Source organism: Aulonocara stuartgranti, assembly GCF_965226115.1.
Source record: "Aulonocara stuartgranti genome assembly, chromosome: 22".
NCBI lineage: Eukaryota > Metazoa > Chordata > Actinopteri > Cichliformes > Cichlidae > Aulonocara > Aulonocara stuartgranti.
The window spans coordinates 31,298,676-31,316,748 of NC_138957.1; the positions used below are offsets into that span (position 1 = coordinate 31,298,676).

At 38.7% G+C, this 18,073-nt stretch overlaps 1 protein-coding gene and 1 long non-coding RNA gene across 4 annotated transcripts in view; one reads left to right on the forward strand and one right to left on the reverse strand.

Moving 5' to 3' along the window:
* LOC309698698 (poliovirus receptor-like) overlaps positions 1 to 18,073 on the reverse strand; it is a 366,820-nt gene that overhangs the window by 294,675 nt on the left and 54,072 nt on the right. The gene's annotated exons all lie outside the window — the stretch shown is intronic.
* LOC309698703 lies at positions 4,966 to 6,093 on the forward strand. Its single transcript, XR_014274155.1, has 3 exons — positions 4,966 to 5,131; positions 5,206 to 5,264; positions 5,596 to 6,093. It is a non-coding gene; the product is annotated as an uncharacterized lncRNA (long non-coding RNA).

The window sequence follows — 18,073 nt, forward strand, 5'->3', positions numbered from 1 at the left end:
AGAGCTGCACCCCACTGTTTCCAATGGACTGCACCTGCTGACTGTAGTCCTTCCTCTGCTCTGCAATATCAGTGAACTCAATGTAGCAGCACTCGAGCTGGTTCTACACCTGCGGCAGACTCTAGTTAGACTTGCCCTCCAGCTTCCAGCGTATCTCTGAAGCAGAAGACAGACTACCAGCCCCAACAGCAGAGTTAAAGTCGACTCACTGGAGAAGCAGCTAAATGTTATAAGTAAATTCATAACAGTCATGTAGCCAGCAAGCCAGCCTTTAGGTAAACATAAGAGCTGAAGGGAACTGAAAATATGACTGAGCAGACAGCCAACTATTAAATCAATACTAGATGGCTGTCTGCTCTCAAACAAAGGAAAAAATAAAGTAAGAAATACTGCAAAATGAGACACCACCTATACATTGGCAGCTGTGAATATACTTGGGCGACTCGCCGAATTAGCATTCATTGTTTAAATTATGAACAAATGAACACACTACAGAAAGAAACAGCAAAACAATGAACACACACACACGTGATTCCATCACTTCAGAGGAAATTAGATTGAGTTCCCCAAAAATCTAAAATTGACCTCAATTCCAAGTGTTCATGTTAAACTGTAATAATTATCACACAGGGCCTTTTCCATTGTCCTTCCCAAAAGGACAGCAAGCCCCACAATGTGCTGTATTAACAGAATTCCGTCTTACCAACAGGTGAAATATAAGAAACACACACACACACGACAAACCTCCAGTTGGCACATACAGCGCGTCTAATGAGGTGCGGTATAGTCACCAGGCTTAATAGAACAGTCACAGTGTGTTATTCCTCCAGTGTCTGAGGTCTGTCTGAGCTGCCTCACTCACTGAACACTTTGCGCTGCTTTCGACTGCAGGGTGTCAAACCACCCAGCAGACAATGCAGACGTGCTGATGCATTTTCACTGCAGCTGCATACGCTTCACTGATTTCAAAACACAGGGATTCCCAGCTGTTATGTCATAATTATTATACTTAACCAGTATTTTTTAATGCAAAAGAGACAGATGGATGGAAGACTTTGGAAATCCTTTAAATTAAATTTAAAAATTTCCTTCTTGGATGTCAGAAATACTTGTTTACAGCCATACTACACAGTATAAATCTCTCATTGCATCTATAAATAAAATCTTTGCTTCTTTGGGGAAGTTAGAAATGCAACCTGTTTTTTTGTTATTTGTTTTTGTTAATAAAGACTCTTAGGACTGTCGCCAAGATTACTCTATAACATTTTCTACTTTGTGACTCCTATCGTTAATGCCATTACAATAAGGTCAGGGAAAGATCATGAAAGTGACCTTCATTGTTGAGAAGAAATCAACAGAGGCTGTTGATAACAGATGTAAAACAAACAAGTATCCAGCTTGACCTTTTCTCTAAAAGGTGTAACCAAGAGAAAATTATATTTGACTAATGCTTTCAAGAATGGAGGGTAAAGCTTATAATGCCATTAGATGCAATTAGATTCACTCATACAAGTTTATTGGCATCACCCAGAGTTTGAGGGTATTCAACCTCTGGATGACCTGTTGGTCACCGTTTGCGGTCAGCCCCTGACACCTTTCATCTTCCCAGCCATAAGGTTGCAAACTGAATTTTACTCTAGAGTGACTCAGCCACTTACCAACACATAAAGTTTTTCTAATCTCTGCAACCTTCACATGTACCCCTTCTGCAGATGTTCAATAAAGACAAATGCACCTGGTGCGCCTTTGGCCCCCATTTAAAATTACTGATGTGGTTTCCCCGTAACCTCAATTTTAGCACATCTTTACTTTTTCTTTCATTCCACCATAAAGATTTAAACTTGAAATGTCACAGGGTGTAGGTCTCAGTAATATTAAGCCAAAGGGGTCAGGTCTCAAGAGGAGGCCCAAGTTGTAATGCAGTGAGTCAAGTCTGGTGGAGTCACTGTCTGAAAGCAAATCAATACCAGTGAAATGTTGCTTCTAAATTATGAACAGTAAAATGCTTTTTAAAATGACTCGTCCTTTTCAAAAGAACTGAAAAAATGAAGGGCATCGGGGATAATGTTGCCTATTTGGAACAGCTTGAAATGGAATAAAACATTCAAATTGAAATTATATTTCAATTTGAATCATCATCTGAATTTATAATGACCTGAAATTTATTAGTCAGTGTTTATTAAAAATGACCAAATGCATTTCTATTTTTCCATCTCAAGCAGAAGTGAAATAGCACATTGAAAGCAAGGTAACTGTAACTATTGCACCATTTATACATATATAAATTACTTGACTGATTCTTCCTGCATTATTTTCTAAAGATACATTTGTATTGAATAAAAAATAAAAGTTCGCTAAATAAAAATTAGCATTTTAATTCCTCTGGTTTTGTTACTCTATAGACAACTTATGCTCTCTCCTTCACTAGGTCTGTTATTTGTACACCGCTGTAACTGTTTGTCTAATTACAAAATTTAGTAAAGTGATCTTGAAAAATGCAAATTACATTTACACAAATTTACAAAGTCATCTATCAGTCATATGCTGCACCACTGATTTGTAATATTGAGTGCATTCCAGAGGACTTCTTGTAATGACAGCTTAAGGAGACTTCTGCTCTCCTGAGCAAATGTCTGCATCGCCCCTAAACATGAATTTCAAATGACTAAACACGTTTAAACACCATTCTCTGATCTTGTAGATCTAAAAACAGCATTAATAATGTATAATGTAAGAAGCAATTTGTTGCCATTGTAACCATTTAAATAAATGAATTAAATAAAAAGACGCACAGTTTCCAGGTGACCAGAAGACATTTTTCTATCCTTATGTGGTGTAAAATTGTGAAACAGTTTGATTGTGGAATTACAACAATGTCCAAACTTAGTCTCAGTTTACAAACAAACATAAAGAGATTAATTTGGCTAGGAATAGTTCCCCAAACTTTAGAGGGATGTTAATTACAGGGTGTAGCATTTCATGTCAAAACGTAGTTTGCTGTTTTGTTTTGTGATGTTTGTACTGTTTTATGTGTGTGGACTTGTCTATAGTTATTCATGTATATTGTCTGATTATATACTGATAAACACTGATTTTTAAATTATTAGTTAGTATTTCTCCTTTTCAAGCATGAATTGTGATATGTAGAGTTATTCATGGCAACTCCATATTTTTCTTTTCACTTTTTTTCCCGTTTACAGTGATTTTCTGTTTCTTTTTATATATTTTCATGTTCAAAATAAAACAGTCATTTAATAAAATAGTAAATTACCCAGTAGAGAACTGGCAACACAAGACAAAAACACAGAGCAAAAACAAAGCTAATCTGAGGAAGACATGTCCGTCCCAGTCACACCCATCACAAAAACAAATGCAAACACTGATTTATGTTGTCAAAACATTCTTGTAAATTGACACATTTGTTTCTTTTTACCGCATAACATTAAAATTCAATTTCAGTTCTTCTGGCTTCTGGTCATACTTGGTGATGGAAATAATTTTTTTTACATTTTACATTTTTATAGCTTTAGGTGGAATCAAGCTAGAGTATAATCAATAACAATATAAAAGTTTGTGATTTGTATAAGCTGCTAAAACATTGCAAACATTTAATTTAATATCTATATTCTTCTATTTTTTGAGGTCGCACTTTGCCAGAAGCTGCAAGTATTAAAAATGGATGCACCCTGTCTTCACCATATGTCATAAGTTTAAACATTCAAATATGTCCCTTCCTTCAATTCAGAGCATATAACTGCAGTTCAGTTTCAACCTCTTAGAAAATGTGAAGCTGAAAAAAAATAACAGATTTAAGCCATTGCATGTATAAATATGAAAGTAGAGAAACGAATGGGCTCTGGTAAGGAAGGGAAAAATCTTCAGTTTTAGAGAAAGTAAGAGAGAGAGGAGTCAATATTTTTGCCATTTTTAAGTATTAACATACCTCCCTCTATCTTCAGCTATAAGTAGATGCCATAAGTATATATCCATGCCTAGACTTTGTAATAAAATCTTCAGTTTTCAAATCTTCAGTTAGCAAGGTTAGCAGCATAGTTACATTAGCATTAGCAGCTAATGCTAGCAGAGCTTTAGCGCACGCAGAGAGATCCAACCAGTGGCCATAACCACTGCACCACAACGCCACCCAATAGTTAGACTGTAGTAGTTAAACAAGAGCAGCACAAACATGTGGTTCAAGTTGCCACTCTTACAGCTTAGAAGTGGCTTCTTCTCTTCTAGAGGCCAAACATGAAAATGCTTTCTAAACCCTTCAATGTTAATTCACACTAATTTGGTAAGAACACTTAGCTATAAACAGCCAACACATGCATTTGACTGCAGAATGAGAGCCTGTGCGACTAACTAATAGAAAATCAAATGTCCTTGCTACTACAGTGCTCAGTAAAGTTATTAGACCACCAAAAATTAGTGATATTGTTGTTGATTAGGAAAATACACTGAATTCATGTTTTTATACCCAAATTTGAGCCACCACACTAGATTTCAAGTAGTCAGAAATTAATCAAGTGTAACATTTAACTGCAAAATGAATGTTATACTTGTTAGTTAGCAGTTAGTTGGTCAACTGTTAGTTGAACAACAAGTATAACATTCAACTACTTATAACATGAGTTTTTAGATCTCTTGCTAATTTGCTTTATGTTAGCGTATGTGTTTATGTGAGTTCCAGAGAATCTGGAATTTCATCTGGGATCAATAAAGTATCTATTTATCTATCTATGGAAAACTTTTTTGTGTGTTAAGGAATGCAGCTAAACGACTGTAATTTTATCAAAATTATATTGTCCATTTGTGTTTTTTCTGCTTTTGTATAAAACAGAAACATTTAAACTTCATAGATGACAACATTTATTACATTATTGCATCAGAAAATAACTTTGATTAAAGAGTTTGGATACTTTTTGTCCTTTTTGCCTGCAGAAGACAAAAACAGGTGTAACCCAGAGTAATTTCCTGCACTTATTTCCTGCCATTGAACGCATCACAAATGCATGACTCCAACCACATGACTTTGCTCAGCCAATCGAATGGCATGTAGGTCATAGTAAGCCTGTCCCGGCTTCCTCCCGTCAGATGCGTGGAGGCAAGCCAGGTGACAGAGCTGTTGCAGGTGTGTATTGGCAAACATTTGCTTTTCCCGTTTTAATGCATTTTTTTTAACACCAACTAACTTATGCAACTTAGATGCTGATTACTGTGAGCCAGAGCCATAATGTTGTTGTGCACTGAACAGAACGGAATTGGTGAGTTTGAACTTTTAATTGACTGTTTGTATTGCTACCAGCTGACCCTAATCGGCTGCTGCCGGTCCAAACAATTTGATTTTGATTTGACTGATAGTTGTTGAATAACAAATGTTGTGGAGCTACATAGTATGTATGTATGTAGCAGTTGAAATGTTTTCAGTTAACTCCTTATTGGTTAGAAATATTATATTTAACCAATATATTGTTTGTTTATTTTTATAAATTGTGTACACAGGAACAAGAATAACTTAATGTATTTAGCTTAATTGGCTGACATTTTTGTATGTTATTCTTGTGATTTCTTATTGGCCTTGTTTATTTAATGCAGGCCAGGTGAACCTTTTTTGGGTATGGAAAAGGATGGCGAGCCAATGAACGGCTAGGAGCAGGACTCATTCTGCATTGAAGCTTCCACTGGACTGGTAGGAAGCTATCAAAGGCGACGCTCTGTCCCGTAATTTCCGAATACACTGATTTCCACAATCATACACACCAGTTCCCCCGTTTATGGACAATAGCGCTTGGACATCTCTCATGGATATTCAGATAAAACTCATGGACTTCAGTGTGGATCAGTGTTTTCGATGTTAACATGTGTTATTTATGGGGAACTTTTTTTGAGAATCTATATTGCTTGGTATAAGCCAGAAGAATTTGCTTAGTTGTTTTTGTGCACCCCCACTGGGTTTTTCTATTAATTAAATAGCTACAGCAGGAATGATTATTTAAGCTTTCATTTTCTTTTCTTAATTTTCTTTGCTTTCGGTTAAATACATGGTACCTGCAAAAGCATTTTGTGTTGTGTGTATTTAATTACTGCCCATCAGCTCCAGTAGCATTCCTAACTCTTCTGATTAATAATAATCACACTCAATCCCTAGCCTGTATTAACTCATTAGCGCTACATCAGTGTTACACATGGGCAAAGTGTTGCATTTGTGCTTTAATTATCAAACATGCGGCTGTCGTTGAGAACAATGAGGGGAAAAAAGGCAAAAAGAAGGCAAATACAGAGTTTTCCTTAAACTGCACAACTACAGTTTATGATGTGGCGACGCTACTACAATGAAAAAGTATGAGATTTAAAGTGTCCAAAAAAAACACAAAACAGCAACAATCCTCATTTTCAAATTTTCTAAAATTAGGAACCAATGAATATTTACAATATCATATATTACAGAACAGTTTAATAAAGATTGGCTTTGCCTTGACATTGTAAATCAGCTTTAGGAAAGAAAAGTGGATGACCATTTTCTCGATAATGAATAAGCCATGAAACCAAAAATAAAAACACAAAATAAACTGTAAGCGAGACATTCGGATTTTATCATTTGTGATCTGGGTTTCTGAGCCCCTGAAGGTAGAAAATTGTTCCGAGGCACTGGTTTAGTGCTATCTTTAAGCCCTGCAGCCACCTCACAAACAGTTTGAACAGCGTCAGACGGACATTGCATGCAAAACATTCAGAGGCGTATAACGTTCATGGTGTGTGCCCTTGGTTTACTGGAATCAGGAGAGGTAGAGATAATCAGACATTGCTTTTACAAATGGACACTTTTGAGTGAAGCTTTGAAATATTAATGGGGTGATGAGGCCGCTTGAGGCAGCCTTTAATCCATGCCAATGCAAATGCACCCCAAGGTCACTAACATAACATTGCAGCAGCCTCTGGCCAGGACAGATTGACTAGGAAAAAGCCTGTGAAATGGGGGTCTTTCATACTCTGGTAGAATACAGCACACTGTATAATACAATGGCCTCGAGCCCACGGAGAGGCTCAGGAGGAATTAGCTGGAGCCTGGGCCACATCAAAGTGTGTGAAGCACAATGTGTGTTTTTCTAAACCTCAACCCGACTGACCTGCTATTTTCTTTGGCAATAGGATTCACAAAATAACCACAGGAATGTTGTTACGAGGACAAGAGTGATAATGAGTGAGGGCCGGGTGTTTAGGGACTTCTCTTTACAGTGCTCTGCCTTAATTTACCTCATTATTTTTCGAAGTATGGTCCTCACGGCTAAGCATGCTTTAAGAGGATGAAGTTATGACAAATTTTAACTTTAGCCAAAAGAGCCCTGCACTTCAAATGACTTTTCAACAGTTGCATAGCAACAGCAGCACCTACGTTTTGTGTTTCTGTTTAGGTGATGCCAGTTATGACCAGAGAGGACCGCTGGACACAAGAGCTCCTCTGTGCTAATAATTAAGCTTTGGCTGGTCCTGCAATGAAGCCCAGACAATTAGTGCGTCTGAAATGTTTTAGTACGACTAGACTGGAGATGATTACTGGCAACAAAGTTTGAACCCATGCACTGAAAAACTTTCGGAGGGGGGAAAAAAAAGGTTAGGAAGTATGCATGTGTTCTAACAGTGCACCTCCTGCAATCTACGGTAACTGCGGTTTCTCTATGTGAAAAAATAAAACACTATAATTATACTGTGATGTTAGTGTTCTCAACAAAATCTCCATAAACTGTCACATAAAACTGTCAAAGCACCGTCCCTGTACCCTGAATTCAGATTTGTCATTTTGACAAAATACTATCTCTTGATGTGATTACGCTCCTCCTGGCAGCACACAGTTACAGCATGGCACTGCTGCTGTATTAAACACTGACTGCTGGCCAATGTGATTAATGGCTGCAGGAGATTTCATCTCGGTGGACCATTGCTAGTTAAACCACAACACAGACCACACAATTGCTATATAAACACAAAACATTAAAATAACATCACAACACTAATAAATTCAACTTTAACATTTATATTCCCACCAGTCTTGACGTTTGCCAGAAAAGTATAGTATAGATTATCCCTTCACAGGCATCAGCTTTTACAATATTCATGCATATTCATTTACTACAGAATTTGGAGAGCACTTCCCAGACTTCCCCTGAAAGTACAAATCCACTTCAGGACCTTGTAACTGAGCGGTGTCATCCCTGCAGTCTCCAAACAGCGAAATGCACACTTCACACAAACACCAGAGAGTCTTTCCATCACATCTGCTGCAGAATCAAAAGTGACAATCAAATCTCAAAGAGGGTTTTATGTCCACACAGAGGCGGATATGTGCTACTAAAATAGTGCTCAAACAGATGAAAATCTGCAGAGGCAAGCTCCGTACTTTCTGATAAAAAAGAATAGATCACTCGTCAGGATTTTCCAATTTCTGGGGTTTTTCTCATTCAACTGTGCAGTGATACTGTATTGTTCCAGCAGTAGTCCGAGAACATTTTCACTCTGGGTCCAGATCTGTCGCTATTCTGCTCCCAGTTAGCAGCAGGTAGTGTCATGATAAAAGCACTAATTGTACACAGTGGACCTCCATTATTCTCTACAGTTTTTGTCCCTGCAAAATGAGGTTTCTATCCCTTCCCCTTCTATGAACGAATGAGTGCAAGCCCTGCACAGCGCTAATACCTGCAATAATCTTTTTAACTCTTTGTGGCCAGCCTCACAGGGAGAGTGCTTACTGCTCCTAGCAAAAAATGACACGACAGAATCATTTGCCTTCATCAGCTTTAGACAGCAGATCCACCTCTCTGCCAATCAGCCAAATCATTTTTCCCCTTCTGTCTTCATTTGATGAACTCAACCTTCTCCTCTTCAAACTCTCTCTTTTCATAACTGGCACCTTTTCTTCAACTGCCATGCTGTCTCTCCTTATGCTTTCACTGTTTGAGTCTACGGCATCCCAATTAGTGGAAATGGGAAGCTATTCTCTGTCGTGGCCCCAATTTGGGATTTAGACTGATAAGCAAAATGCTTCCTTACATAAAAACCTTGCCTGGTGCAGTGTTAATGAATTACTCTCCAACCTTTGTGTTTCATTAAACATACTCACACGGGATAATGAAATTGCAAGCGCCCCAGAAGCCATACAACTGTGTAAGGTTACGGTTTTACTTCCTTTACTACTAATTCTCTATAGAAAGGTCTGCAGACTAATAACTTAACAGTACAATCTCCTTACGGTCTGAGATTATGCTCTGCTGCAGTAGCTGGATCTGAAGTTTTCAGGGTTTTTACTGCAGAGAGAAATATTTGGCATATTTCCAGAGAGGTTTTAACCAGACCAACAGGAAAATCATCAGCATTATAAAAAGCAAGTTTTCAGTGGCTTATCTTAAGTTAGATTTCATTTGCTTATGTATAATAGACTTTCTTTTTTAAGTCAACAGAAATAAAAAAAGATGGTCCGCAGTGATACGGAAAAAAAGACTTTTTATCAAAATCAGACTCAAGTCTTCTTTGATATGATGATAACAAAATGTCACACCACAGTAGAAAATGATAAATGACCTTTGACTGAATACGTACTTCAGGATATTAACTTGGGAAGAGATGCAATTTTACACCAAGCAGTCTCAGAGGAATCACTCCTCAAGTTTTTGTCAGGCACAGTCTCCAATACCTATATTAAAGTGATGAATGGGTTAACATGGGCCATAACGATCAAACGTTTATATTTAATCAGATCTGATAACTACACAGTGAAACATCAACACCATGTTTTACTAGAATCTTGTTTTTCTCTCCCGCTATTTTCAATCCAAAAGTAAAACTGGAACAAACAAAAAAAACAGATAAATTTGCTTTTCTGTTTGTCATTTCACTCGTTTGTGTTTTCCTTTAATTCGGTTTCTTTTCCAGAAAGATACCAAGTGGGCTACAGTCTCCTCTTTTTGGGAGACTAGAAAGATTTTGGCTGAACAAAAACATCTCTAACTTCCTAAGAAGCATACCACTGACATTGCTGGCTAATGTGTTTCTTGCTACAAGGTTAACAGAAAGAGGGAGTCCACAGATAAATTTGCAAAATATCACCATGAAGACTGGAAACCCGCTGATCCGTTGGGCCTGCTAACTATTGAAGCTCACAGCTTAAAAGTGACTGGGTTTATGTTGGTGAGGTCATGTGCTGAACAATTTGTTGACTGAAAAAAGCCGAGCAATCCAATTATAGTCATCCTTGTATGCATGTAGAAAGCAGTCAGTGACACATTTGGATACAGCTGATTGTATTTTGGGGGGTAATTGACAATGGCATTAATCTTCTTAAATCCTGGGTAGTTAATAAGCATTTATTCCAAAAAAGTTTCATTATTTAACTCCTTTTTTAATAATCTAAATTAGAGGAATTAAATATCTTGCGATCAGTACATGAACAGCAGGCATCCACTTTGTAAAGCTTAGCAGTGCCGCTGCTTGCTGGACATCAAGATGAAACTGCTACCAATCCTCTTTCAGCAAGCAGGAAGGGATATTGACAGAAACTCAATTTATAGCCCCTTAAGACTATTTTCACTCCTCTTATCCTCTTATTTGTTTTAGTCTCACCCTCATCCTCTCGCTTGACCTTCGCTTGTATTTTTTCTCATTCACTCCTCTTCTTCGTCTCCCTCTTCCTTGTCTTTTCTCCTCTCTGAATAAATAAATGCAAAGATGGGCAGAGGAAGAAAGAGAGGGAAGAAGAAACTAGGACACTCCAACCTGGATGCATCGTCCAAAGCAATTTGCTCAGATGGAGAGTGCGGCACAGAGGAGGAGGAAAACAAGGAGCTTAAGAGCATCTCTACTAAAGAGGGGATGGCTTAGAGAAAACAAGCAAAATGGACTGACAAGCTGAGCCACTGAGAGGGATGGAAAGAGAGCAAGCAAAGTGAGAGAAGGACAGAGTGCTGGTAAAATGACAAAATGGACAGAGCAAGGTGGGAGAGGGAGAGGCAAGGGTAGAAAATTGGACCACCAAGTGACAGAGAGAGAGAGAGGCCGCGACCACAACCCCCAATTTAGCTCTTTACTGAAAAACTAAATGGTTGCTTAACAGAGAAAAACACTGAAAGCTGAAAATAGTTTGTTTTGTCATCTTTCCTTTTCTGTGTGCCTTTGCATTTCAACCTGAACACATTAAGTCGCTAGGATGCAGAAAATTAATTCAGTGTTTTTTAATAATTTCTGTAAATGACTTAAACACAAAGAAAGTAAGAACAAACAGCAAATAGCTGCAGGTTCCAGCTTCTCGATTGTGCTTTTCTTTTCTTTGTAAATTGAATTCCTTTCTCTGGGACTGTTGTCCGGACAAAACAAACAATATAAAGAAGTGACCCGGGGCTTCCTGATACCGTGAAGTCATTTTCAGCATTTTTAACAATTTAAGAGACTTAAGAGTTTAACCGGCAATTAAAAATAATAATAACAATAAAGAGGTTAATCTATAATGAGAATAATCATCATCTACAAGCTTCATTTCAAACACAAAACATTCCAGTGAGATGGCAAATATCAGCGAGGATTCAAACCTAAGATTCATGATTATTAAAGCAACATGAGACGACTAATACCACAGAATATATGTTTTAAGATCTCATTTTAGGTCATTATGACACGAACGGGCCCATCCGCACACTGAACCTCATCCAATCACAGCTTAAAGTCTTTAGCAAGTTAACAAAGAGGAGGCGGCTCGGGCAGACTTCTGGGATCAGCAGTGTCAGCATATACTTGTTAAACGAGGCAAGAGAGGAGAAAAAGTTCTGACCTGCTGCAGCCTCTCCACCGGGGCCTTGGGAAGGTGCCACTGAAGCAAAATTGGTTGTCTTGGCTATTAAACACTAGACTAGATAACAAAATAAATTGTCAGTCCCAAAGCTCATTTTCATTCCTCACACCTCATATCAGGCCGTTACTGAGCCGACATTACACAGTGTGATACCGGAATGACAGAACTCCAGAAATACTGATATAAACTTTACCAAAACTCGTGCAATGAAACATTTTTAATGTCTTTTTGCATGTATAGTCGAAACTGATGGAAACAAATGTGAAAACAAGAGTTAGTGAATAAGAGGAGCAGAGGTCTGGTCTGGAAACATAAACAAACATTATAGAGCATGTTGGAAAATGCTCTTAAGTAGCTTTCAACCTAATAAACTGTGTGCTTACAGTGGCGCCTTAGCAGACTCAAGGTCATGAGCAATTTGTTAACAATGCAGTGCTCAGCACTACTATTATTATTTTAAAGTGACACACATACTTAAGGAAGAGACAGCTGGTGCAGAACTTGCCCACAGAACCTGTCATTTCAATCACACACTTTTTTCATTGTTTATGTAAACAGCCATGATGCAACGCACTCTGGTAATGTGTCGCATTTTGAGCGACAGGACGATGATTTTCTCAAACCTCATTTTTGTAAACTAGGCTGGTTTATGCAAATTAGGTTGTCCTGCGTGACTCAGAAACATCTGCAGAAAGTTTGCAAATGAGCCACTCTGTTGATTTTAGTTTGAAATGCTGGAGTAGACAACACACAAGAGGCCTTCGTCCAACAGACTGAGTGAGTGCATGCATGGAAGAAGCTGTGAGACCCCCAGCTGGTCGCAGCACAATTCTGCCAGAGGTTCCTTCCTGTTAAAAGGGAGTTTCTTTCCCACTGTTTGGTGGGAAACATAAAACACTTTGAGGTGACTGTTGTTGTGATTCGTCACTATGTAAATAAAATTCTATTTAATTGAATTGAGTTAAACTGAATAGAGGAGGAAGAGCACCTAACAGGCATCTTTTGCAGTTACTCAACTGATAAGAAACCAATGAGACTATCTAGAAAAGACAGTGGAGGTAACGTTCGACCTGAAAAATGAAACGAATGTTTAAGTGTCTTCACCGGCCAGTAGGAGGAAACTTCTCCGCTTGCAAAGAGACTCTCAGTTGTATAAAAGTTATAGGAAAACAGCCTTCAGGTCCCTTACTCTGTGACCTCAGTAAACTCTTCCCTGATGAGTTCTTGGCTCGTTGTAAATCATTGTCACCATGTCACACCTTTGTCACACTTTGCAAACCAAATAAGTGCCACCATGTTGGCCTTTTCCATCTTTTATATACAGTCTATGACAGTGGTACAAGTTTTTTTTTTTTTTTTTAAAAAGACACCGTGGAGACGGACCATAAAAGACTAACGGAGAGCTTTGAAAAGAAAAGTAGTATCCTCTAACAAAGTGGAAGGAGTAAAAAGTCATTGAACATCCCTTAGTCACTCACAGATAATGTGATGAACTTGGAAGGCCAGGGTGGATAATAAGGAGCACCAGCCTGAGCTACTTGGTGTCAAAATGTCAATTTGTTTAAACATGCAGTGAGAACCCCACTGGCCAATCACACTGACTGTGTAAGGTACTTTATTAGCCAGAGTTTCTGCGAGATCCATCAGGAATGTGACACAGGCAAATTTACAATAGAAGTCTGAAATGTAGCCCACTGACAATGAAATGTGGGGTGGGAGGAATAAAGATCAACTGCAGAATAGGCTGCATAAGGAGCGAAAGGAGAAGGAGCTGGACAGGAAGATGAAATTGAGGTAGGTATTGAAAAGGGGAGACAAAGAGAATGATAAAAAAAAAAGATGAACCGAGGCTGGAATGGACTAGGGGAGAGGGGATGGAGATTAGATGGAAGAGGAGATTGAAAATAGGGGAATAAGTGAAAAACTGATGAACTTGGGAGGCAGCGGTGGGTCAAGAGCACGTGAGAAGAGGAAACTGAAGTGGGAATTGAGGAGGAAGAAGGCAGAAATGAACTTGGGAGGAGGCGGCAGAAAGAGAGACAATGAGCAGAATAGAAGAGGAGATAAATGAAAACACACACAGGAGAGTGCCAAAGAAGGAAGGAGAGGGAAAAGGGAAAAAAGAGAACAGTGACGTGAACAGAAAGAGGAGGATGGGGGGGTTGCTCCTCAGAGATAGACCATTAATAATCCATGGAGCCTTAAGTACTCCTATTGAGGGAGAAAATCGCTCCTGTGAGCCTTGAAAGCAGCCAACACGCTCATCCTCCCTCCTCTCACTTCCTCTTTTCCCCCCTTCATTCCCTCAACTGCTTTTAAATATGGTGTCTTTTGTTTGCTGTGTCTTTGTGGCACAAGTTGTTATTGAGTTGTTCTTTTGCTTCGAATGTGACAGTAAATCTCTCTCTTATGGCCCCTACACACTGCGCGATAACAGCAATCTCGCTGGTTCATTGCATTCCACGCTGAGCGAAATGGCTCTAATAAAATCGCAGTTCCAATCTGTGACAGAATGCACCATATCAATATCCTGGCATGTTGTATGATAAATACATGATTTTACACCAAAAAACGCACACACATTCATAAATCATCAACTTGTATTACATGTTTTGTACTCAACAAAGCTTTCTCCACGCCTCATCCTCATTGTGTGAGTCTCAATGCAATTTTTTTCTCTGTATTTATGGCAAGATGTATGCATCATTCAGTGTCATTAGATCCTGCATTAAAGTGTCTGTTGAAAGCTGAAAGCTCCATTATGATCGTCCTCAGCAGACCTAGATTTTTCCAGTATTCTGAGCTTTTTAAAAGACTTTTTTTCTTGACCTTCAAAATTGCTGTTGGTAAAACAACATGAGAAACAACAGTTTCGGCAGTTGTTTGTCCTTTTAGTTTGTGAGCTGAAGAGCTAACCACAGTGTGAAAATCTGTCGTTTCACCCTTTTCTCTAGATTTTGGACTTCCTACACTAACTCGTTTCTCTTCTCTTTCTTCTCACAGTGATTGTCTTTGTCCATTAATGCCCTTTATGCTGCTCTGCTTCAACGCAGAGAAAGAGAGAGTCTGAGAGGTGAAAAGGAGAAGCAAAGAGTAAAGAATGACTGGAAAAGGAAAATAACAATGGAAGCAGAGTAAGATAAATGAGTGGGGCAAACTCGAAAATAGAGGAAAAAGTATTGTGAAAGAAAGTGAATCAGAGGACAGATGCAGGCTTGTGAAATGTTGCAAAAAATAAAATGCACTATACAGTATATACCTGTCATAGAACCTAATATAAGGCATGTTTCTGACCTTTACCTGTGTTATATTTACACGTGACATTAGCATGTCTGCAGCTTTTCCACAGAATAATGTGTTTTTCAATGTTACCATGGTTTTTTTTTTCCAAAAAGGTAAAGTTGTTATTTTGTAACATAAGAGTGCCTCAGAGGAAGAAGCTCCAACCACAGAGGCTGACATTTCAACAGTAAAACTATGTGAGGATTAAAAAGCCACAGCGCAGCCTAACTTTGATTGACAGGTGGCATGTCGGTACAGTGATAATATGAGATGGAACACTGAGCACACATGATAATATCAAGCATTCAACTTCATTGTGTAACAAATGCATTTCCACAGGAAACGTATTTATTATGGGTTTTTTTGGTTTTGTTTCATAGTTTGATTTTTTCCACATGAAGGCCACCATATAAAGTCAGGCAGGGAGAATGGAGGAAATATTCACGTAAAGCTCTTTGACTGGGTATCATAATGAATTAATGAAATCATTGTGTGGTAAGCCAGAAGCAGACAGAGGCCTAGGCAGTAGAGAAACAGAAAGACAGACAGCTAAAGATGAGAAAATTAATGAGCAAGATGACACGGAAGGGGCAAAGATGAGAGGCCAAATGAGAATGAGGCAAAAAAAGGTAGCGAGAGAAAAAGAGATGGAGAAGCCTGAAAATGAAAGGAAAGCGAAAAAGGAAGCACAAGGGCCCGGGAGGAAGGCAGGGGACAGAGAGACAGAAAGATAAAACACATGGGATGGGTAATTAATGAGGGACAAGAAAGGGAGGGGAAAAATGGGGAGAATCTGAATGAAGCAGATTAACAGAGATGGATGAAAAACACGGGAATCAATGAAACAAAAAGAGACTAAATAAGGGCTCTAAAGAGTAAGAAATAATAGGGGAAAAGCCAGTAAACAGGGTCAAAAGGCAGAAACGGCCCACAAGACAGTAAGAAATAGATGGAGACGGATAAAAAGAGAAAGTGGATGTGACAGGCAAAAGAAAAAAGGGGAAAAAAGTGGCATATAGAATGAGGAGGAACAGAGTCGGGGGCCTAAGTCAGCCAGGCGTTCCCAGAGGCAATGCCATTGTCTGTATGTGCTTGCGTGAGTGTGTGTGCAGCGACTTTACAGTCAGGAAAGTGCATTTGCTGTGACACTGAAAGTAGTCTGTGGGCTCGTGCACAGCTACCCTTCCTCTCTTCGGTTTATTCCATCCCTCGCCCAGAAATCCTTCAACATTTTAATGATTGTAAACGTGTTTAGGCAGACTCAGCATGCTAAAATGGCATCTGAAAAGTAGATTTTATTTACATCAAACAGCAGCATCTTCACTGTATTTGAGTATTTTCATCATGTATTCAAATTCCTTTACCTTTGTGATAAAGACATTTTTTTTTTACCAACGCAGCTGTGCTTCAGAATTCCTTTAAACCGTCTGGAGCAATGCAGCAATGGTAGACTCACATACTTGGTACAGGCTCTTGTTTACATTACATTTAGCAGAGTAGCATCACAACTGAAGAGGAAAGCAGTTTCATAAGTTTGAACACGATCCTTTATTTGTCGATTTTTATCGTCAAACTAATTATACGCCTATCTATAAATGAAAACAGCCAAGTGTTTATTTTTCACCCACTAAAAAATAAATATCGCTTCAACACCACATTTCTACACTGTCAACATGAACTCAAAGATGTGGATCATAAATAGTTTACTTACTGACAGAGTAGTTTTAGCTGTTAAGGCTGTTTAAGGCTACCACAAGTCAAGTCTTGAGCCCTTGAGGACATGTTCAAAATCAGTTTTTTTCAGCAAATACATTCAAAGCTGTAGAAAATTCTATTTTCTTTCAAAGCTGGTAATAGTGCTGTTTTACATAAAAGTCAAACCCAGTGTATCCAACAAATGAAGTTAACAGTTTGCTCAGATCATAAAACATGCTACACAGGAGGTTGAGACACAGGGATTGATGAATCTGAGATTCCAAGCACTGCACTCCGTTCCACTGCTATGGGACTTCACAATAGAAGAAAGACTATCTTTCATCTCAACAATAACAAGGAATACATATGGCGTTTTTGTTGCCAAGTGATTTATCTGAGCTCGCAGACATGTTTGTGTTCGTCTGGTGTCGCCTCTTGCCACGCGGTGCTGCCTTGAATTCTTGTTAAAGTTGATTTTTACACCAAAACTTTGCTTCACCAAAGCGCCTGAAGCAAATCATCGAGTATGTATTTTTTTTATTCATGGATAATGTTAGCATAAACTCGGTCTTATGGCAAAATGTTAAATGTAGAACTTAGCTCTTTCTAGGCAAGCTTTGCCATTTTCTTGTTTATTAAGTGTATTATTTAGCTAAAAACATGAGTCAAACTCACCACATTCAAGTCAGGGTAAGAGCTGCATATCCGTGATTAACCCCTGACAGGAAACAGGGGTAACCTAGACAACTGCCAAGACAAAACTAAGCAATTATTATGCACCACATTTTCCTCCCTGGTGATAGCTTTCAGAGCTGCTTTTGTCTCAGATGTCAAATGCAGACTTTACTTCTCAAACACACATGAATTTGATATCGCTGTCCTAAAGACTGGTGACAAAATGAAAAGAAAAGAAAACCCAAACCTCCGACCTTTACAGGGAGTGGATCTGGAAAAATGATTTGGCTCCGCACATCAGTGCAAAGTTGTTCTGAGTGACCACCTTTATCGTGTGAGGAAACATCTGTATCCCTGTGGGAAGGGTCTTTTCCAAAATGAAAGGTTCCCATACATAGGGGATGAATGATCACTCAATGGTTTGAGAAAGGAGACAATGATGCAAATTATGTGCCGCAGCCACTGCAATATCCTGATCTCAACCTAGTTAAACATCTATAGGAGATTTGTGGTCAACATATCGGACAGTGCTACCCTGCACCATCACCAAAACACCAAATAAGGAAAACATTTATAGAAAAATGCCGT